Here is a 17,744-nt window from a genome sequence, read left to right as displayed (position 1 = left end):
CAGAGCTGCCAGCTAGTCTGTTCACCATAGTTCATATTTGGCTTCTTTTTAATCATTATCTTATTCTGGTTGTCCTATGAAATACCTGTGCATAGTAATATGCCTCAGAAAATGTAGTGTATGTCTACATAACTACTTTTATTCAGCTGCATTTTTAACTATCAGGTTGTCTGTGTGTGTATACCTTTCTACTTGGATTGATAAATACTAAAGAATTGAGCAGTACTGCAAAACAAAATTCGAATACTCACAATGTCAAATAAACAATGCTTACATGTTATTATACAATGACCAGCCAATGGTATTCAAAAACGTGCACACTGAATGGCCAGCCCAACCAGCATGCCCATTGTAAATCCCACAATATACCAACAGAAAAAGGCCCGGTCACCCGGACTTCTTTCCATTTGTATATTCCAAGACTTTTATTTTTTTTTTTCAACAAAAATTAAAAAAAAAAAAAAAAAAAAAAAACTATAGTCCATACTCCAGACATACCCAAGAGGCAGCATGGATAAAATACAAAGAAAATCAGGTACGCTATTTAAAACCAAAGAGACACGTACCTGATTTTCTTTGCATTTCCTCCATTTTGTCTCTCTCTCCACCTCTAAAGTAGAGCAAACGTTTTTTTAATAATAAAAAAAAAAAAGAAAGAAAACAAAAATGGAACAACGGAGACTTTCTCTTCAACGTTGCTTCCTTTTCAAAGCATTGATGTACTGGGAATACATGCGAGCACAAGTCCCATACACATGTGCATTACATCAAAACAACACAGCAGTATAGCACCAGATGTGGAAGAACAGTAATGTGCCGTTATACAAAAACATTATTTAGGAAAAGTATTTTTTTTTTCTTAAATAAGGTAATTATATAATAACAATAACCAACTCCGTTGTTGTGGTATATTGAAATTTACCCGTGGTTGGCTTTATTTAATCACACCAACCATGGGTAAATCTTAAATATACCACACCACATCATTGGTTATTGATCAAATATTCCTTGCAGCCAAGTCAGGTAATATGTATTGGCTAAAAAGTCGAGATAGTTTAGTTCTTTAATATTTCAGTGAGCTGATTCACACAGCTGCTATCAATAACAGCTTAATTTAGATCAAAACTGTGGCTAGCCAGATAAAATGTCCCAGAAACAACAGGTGCAAAAGAAAATGCTGTTACAGGGCAATTGTTCATTGCAGGTTAGTCATCAGATCTGCACTTAGGCAGACACATACACACTATCATAAACAGACAGTTGTGCACACTCATACAGAGACACACCCACCCACACACACACATTTGGAGTAAATGCTGAAAATAAGAAGCATAGTACTGGAGGCAGCATGAAACCATAAAGCCAAATGGATGCACATGTACACATGAACAAGCTCTGCAGGTTTCCCATAGACAGCAACCAAGGTCATAGTCAAACACTGGCGCTGTGAAGCAGTAACACTATCCACTAAGTCAACACGCCCTGCTTGTTAAGCTTCATATATACTTTTGGTTTACAGCACATTACAGCTGCTCTCCAAATATTCTTCATATTAGGAACATGTTTAATTGCAACTAGTTTTGGAATTGTGCTGTCTGTATTTTCTGAATAACTTGAAGACTCCATCACTAAAGTGAGTAAAATAACATTTACATAGTTCCTCTTCAAAGGCATTATATGATAAATAACTCTGAAATGACACTGTAAAATAAAGGTAGTTCCAAATACTGACTTAATAATATGCAATTTTGTGCAGTTCTTTTTCAATGTATTTTAGACAAAAATTCCAGATGCTTTGAGATGTGACATATGATTCATGATTACCAGACTCCATAGCACAGCGTGAGTAGAAGCTGTCTTGTAGCCTTAAACATTTGATTTGCATAACAGCTAGCTCTTATTTACCAAGTGAGTATATGCAATAAACCATTAAGTATATTCACTAAATAAAGCACAGGATTTCATGGAAAACAATGTTCAATATTAAACAAAGGAACAGGCTAGAATCCCAGTAAACAGGCATCAGGAAAGAAAAAAAGCAATGCAAGGTTACAAGGCTTAAATGGGTCAACAAAATGTGCAAGTGGAGTGCCTAAACATGAGGAAGGGGATGATGAACATATCTTCTGCTAGTCTTATATTAGTGGAATCCCTGGGGATTGGGCTAGACAGCAGAAAAATGAAAGTGTATGTAAAGTCAACCCTATGAGTTTTGAACAGAATAAATTAAAGAGCAATTTTACCAAGACAGAAGAAAAAAAAAAGGAAAAGCAATACAACAAAGGCTGATTAATTTTGCAGATTTAGTCTTTGTGAGTTGAAGTAAATGGGAATTTATAGCACAATAATATATTTTCAATTGTAATAGTTTTTGCAAAGTCCATGGTATATAAAGGAAAATAAGGCTAACTCTGTATATTGTGGGAACAAAGCAATGCAAAACGTTTAGAATGCTGAAAGTATATTTATGAGGATCTGTTGTTTGAAAAAAATATTAACAGCTTTGAAATCGGATGTATTGTAAATAAAATGGAATATATTTATTATTCAGACAGGATGCAGTATGTTGTTGCTATTAAATTACCTGTCTCTCATTCAATCACAAATGTTGTCAGAAATTTACAGTACACTATTTACTTTTAAATAGTACAGAACAAACAGTGACGGGGAATAACAGATTAATTATATACCAGCATCTAAGCGATGATGTGAGTGGAAATAGGCACACATTATCAAAGCAGAGGCAGCCATGTATGGTAAATAATGACTCACTCCAGTACTTATGGCATTTGTAGTTGTCAGCTATGGCAGGTTTTTCACAGCAGGAAGAAGTTCAATAAGTCAGGCTTAACAGAAGCTCTGTTGTCGTTAACAGAAGCAGTAAAGTTAGCTTGCAGTAGCTTAGACCATGTATTATGACCTCTCAGGTCAGAAATGGGCAATGATGGTCAATTCTAAACTGATGTGACCCAAAATGAATCAACAACATTACTGTTACTCAGCTTGAAATTGCATTTTGGGTATGAATATACAGTAACAGAATGATCTTTGTCTTGTTAAGATATAATGGTGAAGTGAATCAATGTCAGGCAATTAATCCAACTTATCAAGGCTTGTTATAATGCCATTTCCCTTTAATGAAATGAATACAAATAAAAATAGTTGCCTTTCAGGATCTACACGTTTATATAATAAATAAAACACAGTCATTTGGTGACTCCATAATGCAAAGAGATGTGCCATGACTGCAAGCCAGACATCATATTTTTGATTAGTAGACTGCTGCCTTGAGGAATTGGCCGGGAGTGGGAGAAGACCGAGTGATATTTTGCCATATAAACTACTGTGGGGAACAGAAGGAAACAACTGCTCACCACTACAGCTATGGTGGAGACTACATATTCTCTTCTGTGGCAAACAATTTGAGAACACACTGGCAATCGATACCTGTGGACAAAGGGCCATATCAATATCACTGCATCCTGAGTATGGACAGTGTATGCACAAGGGTGATACTATACTAGATTTTCCTCATCTCATCTCCATCTACTTTCTGAATCTTCTTCTAGAAGTTCTCAGTTCTGTGGAGCCCTGGTCCAGAAGTAGTTGGGGTAGTGAAGACATCAAGGGTATGACCGAATAAAAATAATTAAAAAAGACAGCCATGCCATATTTCCAGATTATATTACTTTTATTGAAAATAAATTTATAGAGATCTTGAAGCTAAAGTAGTGTGATATATTATTATTAGTACTTTTGCTGCAAAACAGTATCAATGCTTAATAGAGAAATTACTTGCCTGATGCTATAAAGTGATTAGAAAGAAAATAAAATAATACTCTTTGCTTCTTGTGAGGTAGACCAGGGGTTCGCATGATGACACCATGTAGTCAAGGCTTACTACTAGGCAATGTCATAAATTAATTCACAACACTAAGGCAATAATGTAAAACCAGGCTTGGGAAAATTAACTGTGAAATAAAGCAGTGAAAAAGGTCTTATTACCATACAAAGGACTTGAAATATTTTAACATTTAGTTATATATTATAGTATCATAGAATTAGAAACTTATATAGATGTTAATATTTAAGAAAGATTTTCATCTCTGCCTACTGAGTTTTCATTTAACAGCAGGATTAATATCTAAACACCCTATCCTTCCACTCCTTTATTTGCTATGCACATCCAAAGCTAGTAATAGAAATTGTGATATCCAGATGGTGGCACAAAACAATAAATGTACATAAGGGCACTGGATTAAGTCTTTATATGCAGACTGACACTACAGAATGTGCTTCGGAGAGCAAAAGCTAAAAGGAGAATAATTCACTTCTGCTGAAAAGCTGATACACATTTGTATGTTGCTGAAATGGTCATGTAAATAGCTGCAGCATAATCTCATTTAGACAAGCCCTGATAACCTGTAGCCAGGTGGAATTAGAGCATAAATAAGCATCAGAAAAATACTGAGACACTGTTTTGGACTTGCCATAAATAATCATGTCTTATTTAATCAATGTGATTATTTATTTATTTATTTATTTATTTAATTTATTTATTTATTTAACATTAACCATTGCACCATAACAGTGGCGGATGGTGACTTCAAATCAAAGGGGGGCTGCAGGAGATAGATGCATGGGTAGGGCCAATGGGAAGGGGTGTGGCCAACTAGAAAGTGGTGGGGCTTTGCTCAAAACCACAAAAACTGTCACTTTAATTAAATACACTGCCCTGGGTACAAACCATCATTATGAGAGTCCAATCAAGACAAAATGAAGTAGAGAAGAAAAAAAAATCTTTTGATGCATTGGCTACATGACAGCTTACTTAATATCTAGATGGAAACAAAAAGGTTGTGAGGTATGAAAAAATAAATTACTTTTTAAATACATTACTGGAATGCCAGTCAAATTCAAGCATAAAAAAACAAGCAGCACTCAACTCAAATCAGTTCTCCTTGCACTGTAGTTCTAAATATAATGTATATTCAGCTTTATTAAAGTACCAAGTAACATGCTGAAAGTAACAATCTCTGTGATACCCTCACTTGTAAAAATGTTTCTTATCCAAAAAAGACCTGCTGCCTGACAACAGCTATCTACTTGTTTCATGGGGAAAACATGATCAAAGTAAAAAATGAACAGCAAAAGGAAACAAGCTCAAGATAAATTGTTTAAAGGATTACTGCACATGTTATGGACCACACATAATAAATTGGCATTCTGTTTAGTTTATGGGTAATGCCTGCAAAGATGACTGCAAGTCTCCAACAAATGTAATGATCTTGAAAATACTATAATCATGTCCTTTATTACAAATGCTGTCATATGCATTTCAATACCTAAAGCTTATACGTTATCTAGTTATGTAAATATTCCCTGCATGGCAACAACAAAAAAGCTTTCAATGTCGGTAATTCTCTAACAGTATGCCTATTAAAGCTTACTTGCATCTTGCAATCTCAGATAAACTTACCTGATGGTCATTAAAGCATTGCTACTTAAACACAGAGCAACAGGCACTGCAACAACATGCATTTTCTGAATAATAAGAAGCATAAATTAACAGTATAAAATATGACAGAAGACCAGAACATTCTGCAAAATCAAGGAGAGATGAAAAGCCACTGTAGTGTTTGTGTCTACCTTGGATGGAAGGATACTCTGCACACCTACACTGCATAACTGCTCCTTGCCTTGTTTGGACACATCCAGATTCACTACATGGGAGAGTGGGATACAAGTATGTCACAATTTGAAATGTCTCTGGCTGATGGTGATGGCCCTGACACATTTGTCATACCTCTCAACCTCAGAGCAAGATATCTAGACAAAGCCATACATAGAAGCGGGACAAAGGCCCAAAAATAAATACAATCTTTAAATATTGCTCTTATAAACTTAGAAAGATAATAGAATAGTAGGTCTTGCATTAGTATGAATTTTCTGAAGGGTATGAAATCTGAAACTCAAATTCTGTCATTATTTTCTAACTTCAGTTTATAATGATTTGCCACTAATTTGCCAGAAAACCACAATTTTATGAAAAAATGGACCACAAATGTGATGCAAAAATATAAAATAGCATCACAATACAGCTGGGAACCTGTCAAAGAAGGGACACTTTTTTAATATTAGTACTGTTATGTTGAGCAGCTAACAAAATCAGATAATTTACATGCATTTCTGAAATAAAAGTAATCTATAACTCTGATCATTACAATCCTCCATGTTTCCTTCCATAATTGCCATTATGTGGAGGGTTTATTAGGGGAGAGCAACATTTTGAGCCAAAATCAGCAACAGTTGAGAGGTTTGCATACATCTAATTCTATAAAGCATTTTATTTGCACATACCTCTCATCCTCTTAATGCAGGAAATCTGGACAAGGCCAAATATATTGGGGTAACATACAAACAGTACTAAAAATTGCTTTTGTTTAAACTTAGACAGTTAATAGAATAACAGGTCTTGTTTAGCATGCATTTTTCTGAAGGGTATGAAGTCTGAAACTCAATATCTGTCATTATTTACTGACTTCATTCCTAAATGATTTGCCAGAAAACCAGATATTTTATGAGAAACAAACCAAAAATAAGATGCAAAAATCTATTCATTCTGTGAAAATCTGGACAGTTGAGAGGTATAGTTCAGCCAGGGCTATCTTTGAATTTGCCACCCATCCCCCCCTTACAAAATCATGGTCGAATGGGGCCTCCCCCCTGCAGCCATTCCGATATTATTTGGCTATTTCACCCCATTTACCATAAACGCTGTAATGTGCATACTGCTTTACTTCTACGATGATTTGGATTTCATTTAAATGTTATACTTTACATTTTAGAGCACAAACAATAATATACATCTGCTAAACAAAGTAATGCATTCTCACAATGAAAATAGACTTAGCATTAAAACATCTCTGCCCTTGAAACTCACATTCATTGAAACAGCATTGAAACCCACATTCAAAAAAATCTGTCCAGTGGCAGATGAAGATTAACTTTGGGCTATTTTCAAATCATAGACCCCTTGCACATGAAACATACATGTGTTCTTTGATACACCTTCCTAATTGTATTAAATTATATTCCTTGTATAATACAGTACAGTTGTTCGACAGCATTTTATTGATTTGAACATTTTTCCAGGAAACAATTAAACAAAATGCATGCACCAATAATGACAAAACTGCCCAATTCAGAACATTTCCATCATAAAAGTCTACTCAGACTTCTATAATCCACCATTATCAGTAAATATGCACAATCTATACAGGAGTAAAAGTCATCTAAATAATTCCACATTAAAGAGATCTGTAACTAATGAAGAGGCTGCTGCTAGCAAACAACTTTATATTTCATTGTTTCATATACAAATAAAATGTTTGTTGCCCTTGAGGAATAAATTGCCTATGTTACATTAAAAAATGATAAGCTAGTAATATTACAATAGGGAATTGATGGCAAACTGAAAACAGGATCATAGTTACTAGGTATCTCCACCAAAGAGGACATTCTCAGGACTGCAGCATCCACTCCCTTTAAAAGTACAGCACAGTAAAGTATCAGCAATGCATCTACATACCATGCCAGTAGAACCCATAGCCTTCTGCATCAAAAGCAAGTATTCAACTGGTTATGCTATTAACAATACAAGCTGACTCAGTATAAGCAGCAATAAACTTATCTTCTCCTGAAGCTCTCAGCTCCTTGTAAAATCCACTCGACACTCTACTGTATCTCTCAACTCTGCAGCACAAGAAATCGGGAAAAAGCCAACATTTATTGGAGGGAGCAAAAGCCCAAAAAACTGAGACACACATTTTAAATATTGCTTGTATAATCTTGGAAAGTTGCTAGAATAAAATGCTGTGTTGCCATCATGCATTTCAATGCCAAGTCTTGAACCTAGGACACAGTGTATTACAGTCAGAGCAACATGCCACTATGCCAGATCAGCTGTTTCTTGAATGACCAAAAGACAGAAACTTAAATGGCTATAATTTAGTGAATTCAGTTCTCACCATGGCTCTCAACCTCTTAACACAAAACACCTGGACAAAGCCAATAATGGGGGAATACAGCCCCCAAACATATTCACTGAATTCAGTTCTCACCATAACTCTCTCAACCTCTTAGCACAAAACACCTGGACAAAGCCTATAATGGGGGAATACAGCCCGAAAAATAGGGACAAATTCCAAATATTGAGTTTATTTTTTTTCAAACATATTTTTATTGCATTTGTTCTTCTTATTTTAATACAAGAAAAGAATATCACAGAAAAATATAAGAATAGGTACTAGGAATAACACGTTGCAGTAATCCTAAGAAGTATATATAACATGAACCATCAATGTTAAACTAACAATATGCAAAATTAACTAACAATCAAGCTGTTCATATTGAGTTATAATAAAACTATAATACAACTACACATAGAAAACTATACCATATTGAAATCTGATATTAAAACACTTGCATCAAGACATTCTAGCCTACCTGACTTATGTTATATCTTGTACTATGTACACTATATACATTGATGTCAACTTAAATGTTCATCTTATATGTATTACCATGATCTGCTCATTGTTGTTGTGGGTAAACATTTTACAGCACTAAATATCTTTAGTTTCCCTTATTTACATAGAATAATACTGATGTTGTAGTCCCTTGTTAATAAATCAGTTTTGACCTAAGATCTCTATAAGCATTCTTCAATGTTTCTGATAGTAGAGTAGTTTTTTTTTTTGGCTTCTTGTAATTAGTTTACTGGCTAATAAGTACATTATAGCCATTCCTTTAAATTTTTCCCATGTGATTTACTTATATCTAACCAATTTTAGGCTATGTATGATGTGTTTATTTTCATAGGAAAAACTGGTAGGGAATACAAGTAAAATTGCCATTTCCTATGACAGGGTAGATTTAGTGTATCCCTTTTTTCTAACTTGGCTCGTAATGAACACCATAATTTGTAAACATTCTTGCAACTCAAAAAATATGAGGAGTGTCTGCAACACTGTTTTGGCATATGATGCAATATGTATAGTTTGAGGGATTAATTTTACTTAGAAAAGGTGGTGTGTGATAAGCATTGTTATTAATCATAATTTGGGTGTAAATTATTTTTTTTTGATGGAGGTTAGTTTCAAAGTAAGCTCAATTGCAGCAGATTTTTGTTCATTAGTTATCTTATTATTTTCCTCTTCCCAAAATTTAGAATATAGAAGTGCATCTTGATATTTAATTTTTGTTATTAATCTATAGGTATTTGATAACACTTTAGATCTCAAAAGTAGCAGGCTGATACTTTGTTGATATAGCTGCATGTCTTGCTTATCTATTTTAACATTCATAGTAATTGTGTTAATCAGGTATGTTAATTGGTTGATTATGGTGTTATAAATTTTATTTACTTCAACTCTTTGCCTAATGTTCTCAATTGAAAGGCTTTTGACCTGAAGAAGATCCCATATGCTGATGTTTTTGATTTTGGGGTACTGAGTCAGGTTTATCATGATATTATTTAGTTTAATATTAGGATTAAGGTGTATTGGCTGTCCCAGTACCAAAGTATCTTTAAGATTTAGGGAGTATACCAGCTTTTGAAATATTAGTGTGTTTCTTATGATTATGGGGTGGACCTTGAAATACTTTAACATCTTAGAATTCCAAAAGGGTACTGCTTTCGGATTTAAATTACATGAGATTAGATGATTATAATATATTTTAATCCATAGTGGATACCATGCTTTGTTGAATTGTTCTTTGTATAATTGACTAGCATTTATTATGTTATAGTATGTATTGGAATTCAGGTAGCTCTAGCCCCCCCCCCCTTTTTGTTTGGATAACGTTAATCTAGAATATTTTATTCTTGTATTTTTTGGATGCCAAATAAATTCACCTATTAGTGTTTCAAGTTTGGAGAAGAAGCTTTTGGGTATATTTTGATTAATAGCACTAAAATGAAACAATAATCTTGGAAGAATATTCATTTTAATTATAGCAATCTTAGTGGAGATAGATTGAGATTTAACCTTCTCTTAGTGTTCTCAGTGATAGTAGTCCAGGTTTTGAACAAATTCTTTTTAGTCATATCAGATTGTGGGTGAGTGAACATGATACCCAGATATTTAAGATTATAATTGACTTTTATTTCAGTTTCAGGGAAATAGAATTCTTTATTTCCTAGAGTATTCAGAGGGAATAAGACTGATTTTTTGGGTTAATGGCATAATTGGATATTTTTGAGAATTTTTCAGTTGAGTTTAATATGTTATTCAAATCTGTATTTGGGAATTCAAAATAGATGTTTAAATCATCAGCAAAAGCTGCATACTTTATTGGGATTTTTGAAATATTCATAAGATGGTGATAAGTTCTTTGGGATATTTTAAGAAGCAGAGGTTCTATGTATATATATTGAACAGATGTGGTAATAGTGGGCATCCTTGCCTTGTACCGTTCACAACTTGAATAGGTTTTGTTTGCTTTTTATTTATAAATAGTGTTGTTGTAGCATTATTGTATAAAGCCCTAACCATGTTTATAAAGTCTTCAGGGATGCTACATTTCTTGAGTATCTTTAATAAAAAAATCAAAATGTACCCTGTCAAAAGCTTTGATTAAATATTGATCTTATAAACATAGAAAATTGCTAGAATAAAAGGTTTTGTGTTACCATGTACTTTCTGAAGAATATGAAGTCTGAAATTCAAATGCCTGTCATTATTTAGTGAATTCAAAATCCAGAAAGCCACAGATTTTATGAGGAACAGAACAGAACAAAAATATGAGGCAAAAATCTGAATAGCTTTCACAAGTGGTGGTAGTTAGGGAACTCAGACTCTTGTTACCTTGCACCCAAGGTACAGGGTTTGAGCCCGAGTTACTCTCTCTAGCCACCAGGTATATTTCCTAAGGTTTCTCTCTAGCCACCAGGTATATTTCACTGGGGCAATACGCACATACACACACACCAGTACCTGAGGTTGGAATTGCAGTAGCTTCATTCTATTTTCCTGCAGCAGTTTCCTGAGAGAGAGCAGCATTCAAAATAATACAAAGTATGCAAGAGCAGCTATTCTTACATGACTGCAGACATTATAGTCTGATCCCTTCCAGTTTATGCAGTTGTAACCACATAGACTCCTGGTCATCTGTACTCTGATGTCTTCTCTTCATAATCTGGATTGGTTAAATGGATTCCTATCACGAAATTGAATGTTGAGAATGCTGAATACTGGAAGGCCAAACTTGGTAGTTCGAAGGGTGAGAATGTTGAAGCCACAGAAACCCAAATTCTTTCCCTGGGAAAGAATTTGGTTGGCTGTTTCTGTGGCTTCTGCATTTTCGGACTGGGTCCAGGCAAGTGTACGAATGGGTAGTGACGGACTTTAGGGTTAGGGCGCTGGTCAGTTAAGTGTGCGATATTGACAGACTTTAGGGTTAGGGTGTGGGTCAGGTAAGTGTGTGGTAGTGATGGACTTTAGGGTTAGGGCGCTGGTCAGGTAAGTGTGCGATAGTGATGGACCTTAGGGTTAGGGCATGTGTCAGGTAGGTGTGTGGTAGTGACGGACTTTAGGGTTAGGGCGTGGGTCAGGTAAGTGTGCGATAGTGATGGACTTTAGGGTTAGGACACGGGTCAGGTAAGTGTGCGGTAGTGACAGACTTTAGGGTTAGGGCTGGGTTAAGGATAGTGCATAGATAGTGGTGTATGTTAGGTTTAGTGTAGGTTTTAAAGGTGTTTGGTGTGATTGTGTTATGTGTGTGTTTTTCGGAACAGCAAATTTTTTCCCTGGGAAAATATTCGCTGTTTTGAAGGTTTGATGTTGTCCGAATTCGATCTTCCAAGTTCGAACTTATGGTGTTCAACATTTTGGAAGTTCGATTTCATGATATAGACCCAGTTAAACAGCAGTCTGGATTCCCACACTCATGCACAGAGTTCTGGGACTGGTTAAACAGCAGTCCAGATTCCTGCATGCATGTGCAAAGTTCTGGGATTTCAGCTAATTATTTTATTTCTTTTTTCTTTCATTTTACAGCTGGGGGGGCTGCAGTCCTGCAGTCCAATAGCACAAGCCACCCCTGACCATAAACTATCTTAACCTTGAGAAGTCAATACTCATAACAGTGATGCTCCCATGGTTGCAAAACTCATTTTTTATTATGTTTTTTTATTTTGCAAAGGAACAAGCCCCCACACTCCTCATCTATCTAGATCTAGAACTAGATCTTGATCTAGATATAGATATAGATATAGACATAGATATTGATATCGATATAAACAATCATCATGATCACAAAAACTCAGAGAAAAGGGAAAAAGTGATCAAAATAGAAACACTTAACTTCTTGCTCTTCTTGGCATCCAGTTGCCATTGCAAGATGCTGGTAAACATCCTGCAGTGATGTTTTGTGCTTTGACAGACTAGCCACCAAACAATATTAGGGTTTTCTGTCAAGTTTCCACAGTGCAGTACTGTGTCAATGCATAGTTTTGAAGACTAGTACTGAGACTATTTTGATCTTACACTATTAAACTCAGTGAGTAAAATACTGTTATACCAGCCTTTGTGAGGAATGTATTACAGCTGGGGATGGTAGACAGCATGAGTAACTAAGCAGAAGAGATTTCAGTTTTCAGCTGCTTGTTTAATGGATTAAGAACCAATGAGATGGCAATAACCAATGTATGTATATTAGGCATGCTAATCTGAAACAAGATGTATTGGCTAGGGGACCATTTGGCATAGCTGTTAAGGTCTTCTTTTTCCCAAGCACAAGGTACAAGGTTTGATCCTGACTGCCGACCTATTGCCTGCATGGAGTTTTCATGTTCTTCCTGTGTCTCTCTGGGGTTACTCCCACCTCTCAAAAACAAGCTGAATATGTCCATCTCAACACTTACCCAATAGTGGAGTTGTGGGGAGAAGCATATATTCTAGATGGTGCTTATAAGGGAATTGTATATACCAAATGCTTTGGGCATTTACTGTGATGTGAAGTATCCAAGACAGGACAACACTGATCACATAATCTACACCATGTCAGGGTTAGCCACTCAATGGTGTAAAAATTGTCTGTAGGTGATTTGGTCATATTAATCAATGCCACAAGAATGCGCATGGGTAGTTACTGGTGATAAGAAGGTAGCAGCATACTCTGACTTATGCCAGGGACCCATGCTAATGGTGGCAGGGGTGTATGTCCCCCTATTGGCCAGTGCATGCCAACCATAAAGCCCAGCAACCCTGGGTAAATAAGATACTGGCTAGCTGCTGTCCAGTTGCCAAGCTTGGGTTACCTAGGTTAGCTTTGTTGAGTGAAAGCTGGACTTAAAACCAACAAATCTGCCAAACATGAACTAGGAAGTGTAGTTTGAAAGTGGATGGCATGAAGGTAAGTAGGAGCAGCAACATCCTATGTATCCAGGAGACAAGATGGAAGGGTAGTGCAGCAAAGTCACTGGGCTAAGGCTTGGGTTCAAAATCTACTATTCAGGAAGAGGACAAACTAGAAATGGATGGGATTTGGGGTGAGGTAAAGGTTTCAGAAGACAGTGAGGAATATCATCAGAATTAGTAGCAGTCTCAATGCAAGTAGACTTCAATATAAAGACAGAGCACTATTCATAATCTCAGCATGTTATCCAAAGTAGGGTCATGATAATTAGAAAAAGAATGCATTCAAACAGCAGCTGTAGAACCTACTAGATAAAGCAGGACTACATGAATTAGTATTGATAATGTGTGACATGAATGCACTTATCAGAACAGACAGAACAGGATATGAGGACAGCCCAGTTCCTCAATGGGTGGGGCAACAGGAATAAAGCAGAACAGACCATTCTAGACTAGAGAGACAGTCACAAGATCACATATAAGAGTTGCCAACATGCAACTCAGGTAGACTTCCTCATAGTAAAAAAAGGGTACTAGGGTAGAATCAGGCACTGCAAATCATCACCAGTGAAACATCAGTCCCATACCTCTCAACTGTCCAGATTTTTCCAGAATGTCCAGATTTTTGCATACAATTTTTGACTGGTTTATCATAACATTTTAGCTCTCTGGCAAATCACTGAGGATTGAAGTCACTAAATAATCACATAGATTTGCATTTCAGACTTTATATCCTTCATAAAAATGCATGCAAACATAACCCCTGTTATTCTAGCATCTTTCTGAGTTTACATGGGTAATATTTAAAATCTGTCCCTATTTTGAGTCTTTGTCCCACCATAATTTTAGGCTTTGTCCAGATTTCTTGCACTAAGAGGTTGAGAGGTATCAGTCCACAGTATAAACCACTAGTTACCGCAATCTGCTGCAAGGAGTGGTAAGAGAAGGGTATACAGTCAACAGAGACTAGACTGAGGACCTGGAAGTTGACAGAAGAGAAACTAAAGGATTTTTATGAATTACTCAGGGCTCTAGCACCTCAGAAAAAGAGGAAATGGATGGAGTTGAACAAGAATGACAGCGCCTCAAAGAAGGTTGTGTGAGGACTATGGAACAGATTTGTGGCCAAGCCAGATATTCAAGTAAGATACATAAGGAAAGCTGACAGATGCATGCAGAAGTTCAGGAAGTCATCAAAACAAAGAAGAAGTGGCGGAAAAATGTGGGGGGTAAAAAAGATGGATCAGGTACTAAGAGAGGATTTGCAATAGCAAAGAACAAGGAATGAGATGCAGTATACCGGATTCTGGAAGGTGACCCAGGTTGTAAGGCAAAGACTGAAAGATAAAGAAGATAGGCACCCTTCATAAGGGATGCAAACAACAGCCTGCTCACCAGCCCAAGGGACAACAAAGGTAGATGGCGGGAGTACTTCCAGCAGATTCTAAATGAAGAAAAACTCTCAGAAGCTGTACTGCCACAGGCACAGACTATAATGAAAGAAGAGGAGAAGTGCACCTAGAAGAAATAAGAACGACATTGAAGAAAATGAATTCAGGGAAATCAGCAAGCTCAGATGAGCTCACAGCAGATATCATAGGATCATAGGATCATAGGAGATTACTAGGCTATCGACTCAGAGGTCATTTTAAGACTAGTCTTTTCAACCCAATCTAATAACTTAGAGGTACTAGTCAATACCCAGGATTGCATTTAGTGATGACTGCCCATGGCCAAGAGGGTTGTGGGCACTATCTCTGATAAGAATTTATGGTGCCCCATCCACTCATCCAGTTTCCTCTTGAACAGTGTCATAGAGGTATATGTAGAATCCATCAGCCAGAGAAAACACAGGTTTATTAAACCACACTATACCATCCACATATAGCAGACTTCCTCAGAACCAATTAATGCCCATTGCTAAATGGTATATAAAGCAGATTTGGCGCCAAAAAATTCAATCAACATACATTACATAAAAAACTTCCTTAAAAAGCTTCCTTAAAAATCATTACTTAAAATACGTTTCCATTAAAACTAATGTAAATGGAAATCATAGTAATATATAGTAATAGAATTACTTATAATAAAATACATAACTTTTTGTAAAAATTTTTTAAAAGATACTATTTGAAAAATTAATGAAAAATAAATAAGTAAAAATGCATCCAGTTCCAAGAAATGAATGAATATAATAATTTTGTAAACAATAAAGGTCATCACTGATGATTAACCACGATCCAAAAGAAGAAAGGGTTTTATACTAATACTTTCATTCAGTCCTGTTTCTGAGATGTTTTTAGCAAGAGGATATCCAGTTACTATGGTGGAGGAAGTGACCAGATATGTGATTAAACATTGGGGGGAAAGATATGTTCCGCTTTTGGGTAGTACATTTGTTGATAAGAACATCCAAAAGCATGTTGTAGGTAGTAGAAGAAATGTGTGTGTCATCATGTTTAACCCTTATTCTAACCTGGTTAAGGAGATTTTAAACAAGCACTGGGATTTGATTTCATCTTCTGAAGACATTGCTACAGTATTAGGTGACCATCCCATGAGTGTGTTCAAAACTTCAGTTAATCTTAAGAGAATTATTGAAGGTGGTAAGAAAAAGGAATGCAGGAAGAACAAACAAGAACATACTAGCAAATGTGGTAATTGTAGGTATTGTCAGTACATTAATGTAAATAAGACTGTTAAATTGTGTAACAAAAATGGAACAGTATGTTATGGTAGAAAATGTTCTTTCTGTCAAGCATATTACATAGGCAAGACTGAAAGGAAGCTAAAATATATGAACATTTGTACAAAATTAAAAAAGTGGATATGAAAAATGCATTAAGCAAACACATTAGTGAAAAAGGACCCCAACATTGTTTCACATTTACAATTATTGACCAAATTGGGGTGAGTGAATATGGGGGTAACTGGAAGGTAGGGTTATCCTGTTTAGAAACTAAATGAGGACTGAATGAAAGTATTAGTATAAAACCCTTTCTTCTTTTGGATCGTGGTTAAATGTAACTTGAGGTCATCAGTGATGACCTTTATTGTTTACAAAATTATTATATTCATTCATTTCTTGGAATTGGATGCATTTTTACTTATTTATTTTTCATTAATGAGGTACTCTGTTTCACATGAATTGGTAGCCTGTTCCACAGACATGGCAGTCACTGGAGATAAATCTGTCCCTCCAGCATGTCCTATTTAAGTCATTGGCCATATTTAAGTCCCTGAAATGGGTAGTCCTAGACCCATAATTTATGGATGTGTAGTAATACACAAAGAATGGATGGAAATATTTATCTCTTTTGAACTTTGCTCTTGAGGTGAATTGTTTACTATCCATGTCGCAAAAACATAATAATCTGGTTATGATTGGAGACCTGATCATAATCCTCTGTATAGTACATTGAGCAGTGTAATTAAGTTGCAATATTGGGGAAAAAAACTTTTTAAGCACTACTCTAGCACAAGACATAAAAATAATTAAATGGTTTGTCTAGCAATTTAGTGCATGGAGTGCCTCATTACTCTCCAAAATTGGAAACAAAGATAAACCTGTTATATGCTTCTGTAGCATGAGACTCGACCATATCAGTGCTTTTAAAGATGTGTAACAAATGTTGCATACCCCTAAGCACATTTACAGGTGGTTATAAGGGTAGGGACATTCAGTCACTCCCAACAGTTTCTGAAAATCCTTCTCCTATGTAAATGAAAGTTTACAGATTTCAGTCTGTAAATAACTGATTGAAATTAGGATAGTATTTAAAATCTTATCTGATTTTTTTTTTTCCTAGATTGCTGTCATTTGTCAATGGGACAGCATGTTAAGTGCTTTATTGGCTTTCAAAGTCATAAAACACATCAGCTTTTTTTTTCTGTTACTGGTGGAACATGGAGTACATAAAAGTCCATGAACTACAGAGAGTTATGACGAGGTCTCATTGATCATAACCCTTTAGTATGTGTTCTCAACATGGATGCCAAGATTTACCTCTTGACCTTCACTCTTTTAGTGAATTTCTTCTCATCAAAGTATTGAACATATACTAACATAGTTATAATTGGAGATCAAATCATAACCCTCTGTGTTACACATACCCTTAAGTACTGTTATGATTGTGTCTTGTCTTGAGACTAACAACAGACAGTGCTGGCCAGCAAAACAACCGTGGCAGAAAATAAAACAGCTTTGTTTCTGCCTGTTCTCCTTCCTACTCAACTATCCTTAAGTTTGCCTCAATTGTTTTTCATCCCTCATAGTTTTTTTGCATTAGCTGGTACATTACAGAATATTTCATTCAGTGAAAA

This window comes from Protopterus annectens, chromosome 3.part1 (assembly GCF_019279795.1).
Source record: "Protopterus annectens isolate FY-2018-M chromosome 3.part1, PAN1.0, whole genome shotgun sequence".
NCBI classification, from domain to species: Eukaryota; Metazoa; Chordata; order Ceratodontiformes; family Protopteridae; genus Protopterus; species Protopterus annectens.
The sequence above is the reverse complement of the archived record's forward strand: the minus strand, read 5'-3'. Positions refer to the sequence as shown.